Source organism: Sinocyclocheilus anshuiensis, unplaced genomic scaffold (genome assembly GCF_001515605.1).
Source record: "Sinocyclocheilus anshuiensis isolate Anshui unplaced genomic scaffold, SAMN03320099.WGS_v1.1 scaffold409, whole genome shotgun sequence".
Taxonomy (NCBI): Eukaryota; Metazoa; Chordata; class Actinopteri; order Cypriniformes; family Cyprinidae; genus Sinocyclocheilus; species Sinocyclocheilus anshuiensis.
In genome coordinates, this window is record NW_015540855.1 from 388227 (window position 1) to 400626 (window position 12400).

General features: G+C 37.2%; 1 protein-coding gene across 2 annotated transcripts in view; it reads left to right on the plus strand.

The window, feature by feature from the left end:
- Positions 1 to 12400, plus strand: part of LOC107687813 (polypeptide N-acetylgalactosaminyltransferase 1-like) — a 128056-nt gene that overhangs the window by 58119 nt on the left and 57537 nt on the right. The window contains exon 1 of one of the 2 annotated variants that reach the window (XM_016485280.1): positions 3407 to 3431. The exons of the other annotated variant lie outside the window; for it this stretch is intronic. The gene's annotated coding sequence lies outside the window, so the exon portion shown is untranslated. Of the gene's footprint in view, positions 1 to 3406; positions 3432 to 12400 lie in introns of those variants that run through there. 2 annotated transcript variants of the gene reach the window in all.

The window sequence follows — 12400 nt, forward strand, 5'->3', positions numbered from 1 at the left end:
CCACACCCACCCACCTTCAGCACTTTGTCTGAGAAATGGTGAAATCACCACTAACTGCCGGTTTCTGAAATTAGACTGGTACGTTGTGCACTATTGTTGCATTTTGGGTAATACTGCAGATCTGTAGACCTATTAAAACATGGATGCTGCTATAGTGTTATATGGTTGGCCCAATGGGATTCTTAGGAAAGTGGGAATCATTTGTCTTTTCAACTACATCCTCCTCCTTTTCTTCTTTCTATCCGTCTTTACTCAAGTGCTGACTTGGGATTTAGTAGTATGTTTATTTAAGGACATTAGTGTTTCCTATGTCAGGACAGTGGGGAATTTTTCATACTGCATATATATCACGTTTGGTTATGGGCCTACACACACTAACACACACACACCAGTGGTTAGCTTGCAGTCTGAAATGAATATGTAAAGAAACTGTGTGCTACTAAAATAACGGCAAGAAAACACGCCTTTCTATTGAACTGCACGCAAATAAACAAAACATACATAGCAACCGGTATTACCCAAACAAATGACTTTCATGAGGTAGTTAATGAATCATTCAGAAAGTCTCACAAACTCACGAGCTATCGATTTTAATCAGTATGATGAGTCCACGTCAGACTTACATAACTGCAAGATATGATCACTGTTCATTTCGAAATGAAACAAGGTTTGTGAGTAGGGCTGCACGATATTGGAAAAAACTCACATTGCGATATTTTTTTTTCTGCGATATATATTGCGATATGAAAAAAAAAATCAGATGACTTCAATAGCTCTATTTGGAAAAAAAATAATCAATGATTGGGGTGATTTTGTAGGCGAGTAAATCAGCATAGGAAATAAACTAATTACAAGCATAGATAAATAACAGAACAAAGATACAAATGAAATAAGCAGTGCTTTATATTTTTCAGGTAAGTCTAACAGTATTCAGGTACAGAAATGGAATAATCAAATGTAAAATAACACTGCATAGTTTTCACTATAAATTAAATCTAACAAATCTGTGTTAAAGCTACAAAAGTGATTTTTCTTTGTGTTTTGTTGTTTGATTAACGTTCATGAACAGAGAAAGCAACAAGAACATTAAATTGCTGTGAACCAATATAGTGTTAAACATCCATTTTCTTTCTCAATTGTTTCCCTTCACCTAAGCCATAAGCAACTGTGTTTACAAAGATACTTGCAGAGCACAGTATTTCAGGCACAAATAGATGCAGAAGTGAACAGAAATCAGTGTTCACGTGCATCTGCGTGGCTCTCACCGTGTCTACACCAGGTGCGAGCGGCACGACAAATCCCCGACAGTAAACTGATGCTCATTCTCTTTATGACATACTGACACAAAGTTCAAATGATATGCAACGGTTGATTTGTCGCGTCCAGTGTAGACAGACTTTGGGGCCGTTCACATGTCGCGCCTAAAAAAACGCGTGGAAAATGCCAGCCACGCCGCTTTCTCCTTCTTTCCAAAGCGCTCAGGAGCTTGCGCTTTCGTGGCATCTGCCGTTGCTAAGCAACCGTGACCTGCGCTCTCCACGACGACCCGGAAGTTTCAACAAAGGATAAATGGATTTCCAGCACTAAAAATCGCGTGCAGTAGCTCTGCTACTAAATGTATTTAAAATGGGTATCTCTGTACAGCTGTCGCGTCCGGTGTAGACACCGTGTCTGTGTGTGAGCAACGAAAACAATCAGTATAAACATAACGATCAGTAGCCTATACTAAACATCGCACATCCTGCGATGTGACTATCGCGGATGCGCACATCGTGATATCGATGCTGAAACGATATATAGTACAGCCCTAGTTGTGAGACTTAAATCATCATGACAATGTGTATTTAATGATTCACAGTGAATCATTAATCATTAATTAAAATCATTAAATTAAATTATTAAAAGAAATAATTGTTTTTATTCAGCAAGGATGGATCAAAGAAATGTTTCTTGAGCAGCAAATCAGCATATTAGAATAGTTTTTAATGGGTCATGTGACACTGGAGACTGGAGTAATGGCATTTAAATATATACATTTTAAAATGTATTAAAATAGAAAACAGACATTTTAAATTGCAATAATATTTCACTTGTAAATATACTTTTTTTAATATTTATACTATATTTTGAGCAAATGTACACTGTAAAAATAACATCATATCAGCAAATGTTTTCCATTTTTCATTATTTAATACAAGATTCAACTAATTTTAAGTCAGTTTAATATCATTTAAGTTAAATTAACTTGTACAGCCGGTTTGATTATACTTTTAAGGCAGCAACTGAACTTATGTATTTAAATTGAAGTAGGTGGAATTTTTTTCAGTGTAGCCTTGGGGAACGAGATTTCTTTCAAAAAAGTCAAGTAGAAGGTATGTACTTACATTTCATATCTGCAAATGCACCAGTTCTTTACACATAAAAGAGAGCGTTCGATTATTGACTAAGCTCACTGTCGCATAGCTACATACTGTGGACAATACAATAAAACAAGTAGCGCTGTAGTGTTTTGTCGTGCTACAGCACTTGTAAAAGCTACACTATGCTGAGCTACTGTCACACATTTATGCCTTGTCATTGTATGCAATATCTGAACCACAAAAAGCAGATATGAATAGCCGAGACAGATGCTTCAGAGAGAAATGACTCCCACACAAGGCCGATAGCAGAAGTTTTACACTGGCTTGAATGTCTCTATAGAGCAGGAGCGGGATGTGCTCTGCAGGAGTCATTAGGACACTGAAGCTCGCCGTGATAACTGGTTTGGGTCTGTTAAACAGCCACGATTCCTTTGCTGTCATTCACAGAGAGTTCATTATGCAGGAGCGTATCTCGCTTGTGTGTTAATTATGAAACTAAGTCTGGCAGCTCCATCCTGCTCGGAGTTGGATTTTTTTCTTTGATGTTTTATCATTACACACACACATTACATAGTCATAAGTAATTCTTTCTGTCTGTCGCTTTCTGTCTGTCTGTCTCTCCAGCTGTCTGTCTTTCTTTAATCTGTCTGTGCTTGTCTGTCTTTCTTTCTATCTGTCTGTTCTTTCTGCCTGTCTGTCTGTCATTCTATCTATTGCTCTTCTGTCATTCTTTCGTTTTCTTTCTGTCTGTCTGTCTTTCAATCTTTCTGTCTCTGTCTGTCTGTCTTTCCATCTGTCAGTCTTTCTATTGTTCTTTCTTTCTGTCTGTCTGTCTGTCTGTCTGTCTTTGATGTTTTATCATTACACACACACATTACATAGTCATAAGCCTCCGCATCTTGAACATTTTTCAACACCTCTTCTGACGTGATGCATACGTGATGAATTATCATTACAGGAAACAAACATTTCTCACATTTTCTCTCTCTCTCTCGCTCTTTCTCTCAGACGTGGAGTCCATATCAGTCTTTTTTTTGCTCTCACAGTAGGTGGCTCGTGTTTCTACAGTATGTGAGTTTTATTCAGTTGTGTATTTCAATGTCTTTTACAGGTGGCTTTGTGCTAATTTTCCTCTCTTTTTCGAAACAGCTTTGTGAATTGTTGATAATTGGGGTTTATGTTTGCCAGAAAAGAAAACCACCTTTCACAAAGTGTTTTTGCCAATTGATATGAACTACACCACAATTCAGAAGTTTGGGTTCGGTTCTTTTAAGAAGTCTCTTATGCTCACCAAGGTTGCGTTTATTTGATAAAAAAATACAGTAAAACGGTAATATTATAAAATATATAATTACAATTTAAAATAACTATATTTTAATGTATTTCTGTTATACTCTTGTCTGTCCAAAAATATCTTTTTTTTGCTTAATATTTTTATGGAATAATTTATTTCAGGTTTCTTTGATGAATAGAAATGTCTTTGCTGTTACTGTTGACACATTGAATGTGTTCTTCCTGAACAAAAATAGAAATTTCTTTATACATTTCTTCATACATATATATTATATTAGTTACAGTTTATTTACAATGTATTTTAGAGCTACAATATTAGTGCAAGCTTATTTCGACTCTTTTGTCACTGAAACAGTCGGTTCACTTCACACATCTATTTCAATAAATCTATTCATCCCCGCTTATGCAAAATGATTGTTTGAAGTGCTACAGGTGTTTGGGATGTAGTGATGTTGTGTTTTTGTTGCTGTGTAGTGCTTCAGGAGGAACAGTATTTAGGAGATATGATTTAGCAAATGTACTAAAATCTAAGGTGAAAGGCCTTAGGTCATTCAGATGTGCATTAGACACATTCAACTTTTTTTAACCATTGTGGTTTTCATAAAAAAAGAATTGATTAATGAAATGAATTCATTGTGTTTGATTAGATAATCTTGACAACTTTACCGATACCAAATAAGAAGTGATTTTTATCAAGTGTTTAATGAAAGCATCAGTAGTGTTTTTCTTGAGACACAATGCCAAATGTCGTTCAGTGTAATTCCTCAATCTTCAATATTGATGTTTCTGGAAAAACACTCAATTGATAAACACCAGCTTTTCACAATAAGCTTTTATATTTATTTCAAATCCTGTTAAAGACAGTTAGCCATGTGACACAATCAGCATGTTCTGATGTCCCTGACCTTCCCCTACCAGACTGCCTTTGTTCCTCTGAAAGATACCTAAAAGGAAGTTAGTGAAATGCAGCAGTCACGTGTGTCATGTACCCTTCAACAGTCTGCCACTGTACTGCTACATGCAAACCCACAAACAATGAAGTGGTAGCTGTGAGTTTTTAAACCCTAAATTCGAAAAATCCCCCAGTGCAAACTATGATGTGCGAAGTGCGCACTTTGCAGCAGGAAAAGTCCTTTTCAGTGGTAGTGCTAATTGTATGTAGTGTGTTAAATGCCAAGGTATTTAGTACAGTATTGACACTGAGGGAGTTTCTTGCCAAGGCTGTGTGTATGAATAAGAAAGATAGTTTCATGAGTTTCTATCCAGAACATTTAACATTTGAATCAAACTTGATACACAATTTCAAAAACACATCTGTATGTGCACATCGACGAACAATTATAAAATAGCCAAGACTAAATCCAAGAATACACAGCTCTTCAATAGACAGGCTAAATATGTACACTTTTTATTGCACGACTATCATAGACCTGCAGATTATGCAAAAGAGCAGAATCATTGCTCACAGCAGGCGATTCTAAGTCACTATAATTGCCTTGGAATTTATTGTTATGATTGATGCAACTTCTCAGAGAGAGTTTACCAAACTGGAAGTCTAAACACACACTAAAGCACAACACACTGTCGGCATGTTAAAATCCTTTCTGAGAAGAAGCATCTCTGAAGAAATATTAAAGCTAAAGTAAAAATTTGGAATGAATCAATGAACAAACAAACAAACTAGTCCTTCATCTCTACCCCAGTTTTGGCCCTTCTTACTGAAAACAGCATTGCAATCATGTGATCTTGTGATATGATCCCTCAGTGTGCATGATGCATATTTAACCTGAACTGTCAAGCAAACCAATTGAAAAAGACGTGAATCGCATCACACATGGATCATATTCACACTTCAGTCAGACAAAAATAGAGTTGTTTCCGATGTCTTTAGTACCTCTGCCCAGAGCGCTTGGCCGCTGCATGCACGCTGTTCTTCAATGCGGCGTGGATGTGCGCTCCTGCGGTTTGCACGCATGTTAGTTGAGCTGAAATCTGATAAAGCGCAGCTCGTTCGATTTTTATGACCCATTCGTATTGTAATGCCATCAGCCTTGTAATTCATTTATCTGGCTGCTGTTTGGGATGGACTAATCTAATATGCATAATTCAATGTCATACTGAAGTCAAGACCTGCATGAATGTGCAAATGGACTCTTGACTGTAGTTAGCGTAGACGCCATATTGAATTTTTCACAAATGAAAGAAAATGTGGTTGTGAGGGACAGATGTGCAGTCTATTCAATAGGTTGTCATAGTTTATTTTGTCTGAGAACCTTTTCTTGTTTTTTTGTAAAGATATATATATACAATATATATATTTTATAGAGAGAGAGAGAAAGAGAGAAAGATTAATTTGCAATTCATTAATAAAAAGGCATCATTAGGCATGCAATTTAGATAATGTTTATATCTATATGTCTCTAAATGTCTGTCTGTCTGTCTGTCATTCTATTTTTCTTTCCGCCTGTCTGTCCTTCAAACTATCGTGCTTTCCATCTGTCCTTCTATCTATTGCTCTTTCCATTTGTCTGTTGTTCTTTTGTTCTTTCTGTCTGTCAGTTTCTCCATCAGCCTATCTGTCTTTCATTCTTTCCATCTGTCTTTCTTTCATCTGTCTGTCCGTCTGTGTTTGTCTGTTGTTCTATCTATTGCTCTTTCCATTTGTCTGTCATTCTTTCTGTCTGTCGCTTTCTGTCTGTCTCTCCAGCTGTCTGTCTTTCTTTAATCTGTCTGTGTTTGTCTGTCTTTCTTTCTATCTGTCTGTTCTTTCTGCCTGTCTGTCTGTCATTCTATCTATTGCTCTTCTGTCATTCTTTCGTTTTCTTTCTGTCTGTCTGTCTTTCAATCTTTCTGTCTCTGTCTGTCTTTCCATCTGTCGGTCTTTCTATTGTTCTTTCTGTCTGTCTGTCTGTCTGTGTTTGTCTGTCATTCTATCTATTGTTCTTTCCATCTGTCTGTTGATTTGTCGTTCTTTCTGTCTGTCTGCCTGTCTGCCATTTATTCTGTTTGTCCTTCTGTCTGTCTGTCTGTCTTTCTATCTTCCTTTCATCTGTCTGTCTGTGTTTGTCTGCTGTTCTATCTGTTGTTCTTTCTGTCTGTCTGTTGTCTATCTGTTGCTTTTTCCATCTGTCTTTCTGTTGCTCTTTCCATCTGTCTGTCCATTGCTCTATCTGTCGTTCTTTCTGTTGTTCTGTCTATCATTCTTTCCATCTGTTGTTCTTCCTGTTATTTCTGTCTGTCTTTCTGTCTCTTTTTGTCATTCTCTCATCATTCTTTCTGTCTGTCAGTCTGTTGTTCTTTCTGTCATTATATCTATCGTTCAATCTTCTCAAGCATTACATCTGTTCTTTCTTTCTTTCTTTCTTTCTTTCTTTCTTTCCATCTGTCTGCCTATCTGTCTGTTGTTCTGTCTATTGTGTTTTTCTGTCACTCTATCTGTTTTTTTTGTGTATATTTGATATAAAAAGTGCATGAGAGGAGATATAGGCGCTATCACAGATATCATAATCTCAACTGACGTTTTCTCTTTTCTCTATTGTGCTAGTTTGTGTCTGAAATAGGAGAACTTTACTGAAACATTTTGAACGGGAGATAACGGAGGTGGAGGCGTAGAGAGAAAGATGGAGGGACTGTGAATAGGAAGAAGGAGATGCTGTAGGGGTTTAATTTGCTTTTCTCTAACAGACGGCAACAGCCAAAGAAAGTTAATTACCCTCCCGTCTCACATCTCGACATGCGTGTGTGATGCAACCAGGGGTGCGAGCGAGTTTCTGTGCCCATCTGTTTTCCTGCCAGCCAGAGCTGTTAAGAGGCTCTCAGCTTTAGCATGCGACTGTTCTTGCTTTTTCACTTGCTCTCTTCCTGTGTCCCGTTCTTTCCCCCACATGTCTGTCTGTTTCTCTCATGTTTCATGTAGTGGATTTGTTTGTGTGACCGAAGGCTAACTCATATTCCTGTTTGTGTGTGGTGTGTTGAACAGGAATCCTCCCCCCCTCTGTATGTGACACACAGGTGGTGTGCCTGTCCATATGTCTCAGTATCAGATAACAGCATGAATATTGCATGACGTGAAAACACGGTAAGAATCCCTTGCAGGAAGTAAAACAGGAAGTGAAACTCAGAAACTTAAAAGAACAATCACAGTCCCGCTCTGGTATTTGCTGAGTGTGTTGTATGTGTGTATACCTTGCAGGTGCAATGCTTGCATTGAGCAAGTAATGTTATACTCTTTAGCCCTAATCGAATAATTGTTTTACATAGGGACATACTGTCATGTCAGCGTTTATAGGTGCTAGAGATTTTATTACTGTCTGAATCGATAATGTGTGTGAAAGTCCTTTGCTGAATTTACCTTTTTCTTTTAAAATTTAAAAGACCAGTGTCATGTGGTGCTTTTAATTCCCATCCGAATTGTCATTTCTTAAAGGTGCATTAAGTGATTTCTGAGAAATGCTGTTGATATTTGAAATCACCAAAACAAACACTCCCTTACCCAAAAGAATCACACCCCTATCTTGATAGCTCCGCCCCACAATTCACAAATGCGATATCCAACACAGGCAACTCCCCTATCATGAGTGGACATGCTCTTTACTGGTGATTAGCTAGAAGTACTTAGATACTTAGTTTACATTTAGAATTGGCACATAATATACCTGTACATACAAAACTGTCTTTTGTAATATACCTGTACAATTGTCAATCTGTATATTGTTATTCACTATTTACTTGTTCTATTTTTATTCTTTTAATATCTGTGTTTTTGTCCTGTCACTGTCATTCTGTTGCACTGTGGAAGCTTCTGTCATGAAAACAAATTCCTCGTATGTGTAAACATACCTGGCAATAAAGCTCATTCTGATTCTGATTCTGATTCTGATTCCAAAAATCCCCCCCCCTTATTAATTAATTAGTTTACTGACTTGAGAATCTTAAAATCCTTACATTTACATGTCTTTACATAAGTAATTAAGTACTTTTTAAAATAATTACAAATTGAAAAAAAAAATTAAAACAGTTGTATGTTAATAATTTTAAACTAATATAACTTTAAAACATACAAGCAAGTAGCAAATAATAAAGAGGAGCATAGAAACATATTACAAACAACAAACAAAGAGTGCTTTCAGTATTTAAGAATATCTGAACGTTGGAAGCAAGCAGAATACGGGTGTTTCTAAAGCAAACTCAGCGTGATCTCGCATCTGGTTAAAAACTAAGCTCAGAATCGATTCTGAAATTCTCAGAATCGATCCAGAATCGTTGGAGAGAGAATCGCGATGCATCGATGGATCTATTTTTTTCTCCCACCCCTAGGTACAAAGACCTCTGATATGCCAAAATATCAAGGCAAATTTGATTTCTCACGTCATGAACTCTTTAAATAAACTTTTGCTCCAACCAGACTGATAAAAACCAATGCACCCCAAATCTGACTACATGAAGCCAGCCAATCACTTTCAAGTTCTTGCCATTTTTGTGTGTAACATGCATCAGATGGTCCGTGAACAGCCTGAGCCAGCAGCATTTTGAGGGCTTTTGTGGACTCACCAGGGCGGGTTGCAGTCTCCTCTTCTCCTGGCCGCTGCCGTTTGTGCCGGTTCTTTTGGTGGCCCAGACGAGTTCCTGCTCCAACAAAACCACCTCACATTCCTCTCGGAGTCTCCTCCACTTCCTCTCTGCGCTCTGCTCGCCGTCCCAGTGCACGCACACCTAACACATGGAGAGGGGGGGGGGGGGAATTCTCAGAATCGATCCAGAATCGTTGGAGAGAGAATTGCGATGCATCGATGGATCGATTTTTTTTTCTCCCACCCCTACTTCGTTCACCTTCGTTCACCAAAACAAAATAAGATATTTTTGATGAAATCCGAGAGCTATCTGACTCCTGCATAGACAGCAATGGAACTACCACATTAAAGGTCCAGAGAGGTAATAAGGACATTGATAAAATAGTCCATGTGACATCAGTGGTTCAGCCAGTGCAAGAATACTTTTTGTGCGCAAAGAAAACAAAAATAATTACTTTATTCAACAATTTCTTCTCTTCCTGGTCAGTCTCCCGGAACCACTGATGTCACATGGACTATTTTAACAATGTTCTTACTACCTTTGTGGGCCTTGAACGTGTCAGTTGCGTTGCTGTCTTTGCAGAGTCAGAAAGCTCTCAGATTTCATCAAAATATCTTAATTTGTGTTTCGAAGATGAACGAAGGTCTTACGGGTTTGGAACGACATGAGGGTGAGTAATTACTGACAGAATTTTCATTTTTGGGTGAACTATCCCTTTAAGGAATTGGCCTGAAAGTTCGTTTAAAAATATGTTTTGATCATTGGTAAGGAGGGATACAAATTTTCACCAATTTTCACACAAAACTTTGTTGATTTTGATGATTATTATACAAAAATAATATTGCATATTATGTTTTTTAATAATAATGCCTTTAATTATTAATGTCAAAATAATAATAAAAATAATAGGCCTACTAATAATAATAATTACAGAGTAATTAATATTTGTCTATCTATAATACGAAGTATATTTTTTTGTAAACTAACGTCATTTTTGGGAATAAAAATTGAACAGGATTGTCACTCCCATAAAACAGTCAAACTCTTCTGTGTATGTAACTGGATTAAACACAAACTGGCAGCTGTATTTAGCTGCAGTGTGTGTGCTGTGTGAATAAAATTGCGTCACTATATCCTCACATGACATAGTGTCCAGTCACATAAGCTATAACACAGAGTCACGCTAAGGTTCTTTTACATGCGTCATCCTGAGAAACAGTTACCGTCAGTGCTTAAAAGACAATGGTATTTGTCCAAGGAAGTGCATTGCACATATGGGGTAATGGGACAACAGGACTGTGCATAAGAGAACAGGATGGTGAAGAGAGAGATTTTATTCAAACTGTTTTGTACAGTTTAGATAGTAGAGTATGTTGTTTGCTTTTTTTGTGTGTGCATAGAGTGACATATTGTAATGCTTGGTATTTTTTGTGACATTTACACAAAACTTAATTTTCCTAAGCACAGTATCACAGGATCTAGGCTTTTTGTTTGCTCCCACAATGTGAAAAACATTAGGCATTGCTACTGTGTTCCAGTCACACAATTTAATGAACAATTTCCCATGAATTATTCCATTGGAATTACTAATTTCTCTCTCCAAATCCTCATGTGTGTCTTTCCCCCAGTCTTTTTGTGGGCTGCTTTAAAATTGAATTTTCTCCCCTGTTCTTCACTTCTAATCCTTATTAGCATCCTTTACTGTGGTCGATGTTTTTAAAGTGGAGAAACCCCATTAGACCAGTATTTTACTTATTTATTTTATTCGTAATTTTTGGGGGCATTTTTTTGTCTTTTATTTATACATCAGAGAGCAGACAGAAAAGTGGGTGTGTGCATGTGAGGCAATTATTTCTTGTATATCCTGAACATGTGCACAGCTGCCTCATTTTTAACCTGTCGTAGTGCACTTTGAATTATTAATGTTTTTAAATCTGCAAATGGCAGACAATTCTCATTTAATGCAGCCTCTTGTTGCTGTAATCTTATGTATCTGGACATTTGACCTATTGGCGAAAATTCTGAAACACGCTACAGCTTTTTCTAGCTAAGAACTAACCACTTTCAAAGGAAGGATCATATCCATCATATACAGTGCATAAGAATGTCAAATATAATTGTGTATATAGATTTGATGCTTGCAAACTTCAAGTCCAGCAACTACGGTGAAAAAAAGGTGTAGGATTTCTCTCAGAAATTGCTAGTAAATTTTACAATTACAAAGAAACTGCAAGTAACATTTTGAAGTAGAAAGACTGAAATAAATTTTCTAGTCAAATGCACTCCATTAATCTTTTACAACTTACAGTGTACTTCATCCTTGAAAGGTCTCAGAACACAGGAGTATGACACAACTTCATTTCCTTTATCTAATACTGTAACCTCATAGGGCTTCTGCTGAGCATTACACACGGCACACTAGGGTTGGGTACCGAAACCCGGTGCCAATATGGCACCGGTACCTATGTAACCGGTATGTACTAGAACCGAATCAGAACGCAGATTTCGGTGCCTCATTTCGGTGCCACTTAAATGCCTGAGCGATCGATTGAAATATTTGTCCTGGTTCTCCAAAATAAGACGTAAGAAGCATGGGCGTCGCTAGGCAATTTTTAGCAGGGCTATACCGATTAGCTCCATAAACTGTACACAAATTCGTGATCGCCTCAGAGCCGTGGCGGCGCAGCGCGAGTGGACTCAAACAGAAACGGAGGACGCAAGGTGTGTGTTTATTGATAGATTGTTATAATATCTGTATCTATGCAGTTCTTTGTCATAAATACAGTTTACAAAAGGTCATGAGGGAACAATCGGTTTCCAATCTAATGGTACTGTAAAGTTTTCGCTGCGTTCACCCCTCATCACACAACAGCTGTTTCCTCCAGCGAAAATCTAGCCCTTAACACATATGAACGCATACTTTATAAAACGATCTTGTTGCTATTTTCATTTGAAAATTTAATATAAAACATATTACAGTGCATGTGGCATACCATACAGTCATTCACAGAACTGATTAAAGACAGTGACAGACAGCACTCAGTCAATTCACTCATTTTAACTAAATATCAGAGTGATTGACAGAGATACAGTAGAAACATTATGTGTGGTTTTGTATTAAATATTGTTTTGTATTAAATAATGACCCAGATCGTGAAATACATTTATTAGCCTTA